Source organism: Pteropus alecto, unplaced genomic scaffold (genome assembly GCF_000325575.1).
Source record: "Pteropus alecto unplaced genomic scaffold, ASM32557v1 scaffold134, whole genome shotgun sequence".
Lineage (NCBI taxonomy): Eukaryota > Metazoa > Chordata > Mammalia > Chiroptera > Pteropodidae > Pteropus > Pteropus alecto.
The window spans coordinates 5,319,264-5,320,210 of record NW_006436283.1 but is presented as its reverse complement, the minus strand read 5'-3'; the positions used below and the strand labels follow the sequence as shown (position 1 = coordinate 5,320,210).

The following is a 947-nucleotide window of genomic DNA, read 5'->3' as shown; positions in this document are numbered from 1 at the left end:
TATCATCACATGGGAGGTTAGGGCTCTAACATGTTGCTCAGTCCCGCTCGTCTGCCTGCCCGAGTTTCTGTTCCCGATGAGCCAAAAAGACCATCGTCCAATGTAGTCAGTGCAAAAACCAAGACGCAGAGTGGCCTCACCGGGAGGGAAGACCAGAGATTAGGTTTCTATTTCTGAGCTGAACGCCAAGTACTTGGGGGCAGCTGGCACTTGGTTCTAGGGAGGACCGAGGGACGCAGGGCCGTATGGCGGCCCCAGCTCTGCTCCTCATCCTCCCAGATGAGGCACCAAGGAACAGGAACCACAGGGCTTGGGACGTGATGCAGAGAGAGTCTCTTCCGGGGAGGAGGTCCTCATGGGCCATGAGAGGACCCCGTTTATTTACCCATTGATTTATTCACTATATATGTTGGAGATAACGCTGATAGGGAGATTTGCATGCACAAATTTATCGGGGGAAATGAGCATCTTACTGTTCTCTCCATTTGGAATGTCACGCGGGTAAAAGGGGTACATATGTGTTTTAATCATAAAGCAGAAGAGCGGAGACCGCTTGGCTTAAACAATAGGAATTTGTTTTCGCACAGTTCTAAGGGCTAGGAGGTCCAAGGTCAAGGTGCAGGCTGATTCGGGTCATCGTGAAAGCTCTCTTCCTGGATGGCAGGCCGTATCCCTCTTATTGTAATTTCTCTTTGTGTACATGTGAGAGAAGCGGGAGAGGAAGAGAGACAGAGACAGAGACAGAGACAGAGACAGAGACAGAGAGAGAGACAGAGACAGAGGCAGAGACAGAGAGACAGAGACAGAGAGACAGAGACAAGAGACAGAGAGAGAGACAGAGAGAGAGAAAGAAAGCCGACCTTTAAGGTGCAGCATCATGGGTGAGGAAGTTCTTCCTTCTTCAGCTCTGTAGATCTTGTGCTTCCATCGTCAAGATAATTTCAACT

The 947-nt window shown here is 49.8% G+C and overlaps 1 protein-coding gene across 1 annotated transcript in view; it reads left to right on the top strand.

The window, feature by feature from the left end:
- LOC102881549 (CMRF35-like molecule 4) overlaps positions 1–947 on the top strand; it is a 7,619-nt gene that overhangs the window by 590 nt on the left and 6,082 nt on the right. The window lies entirely within an intron of this gene.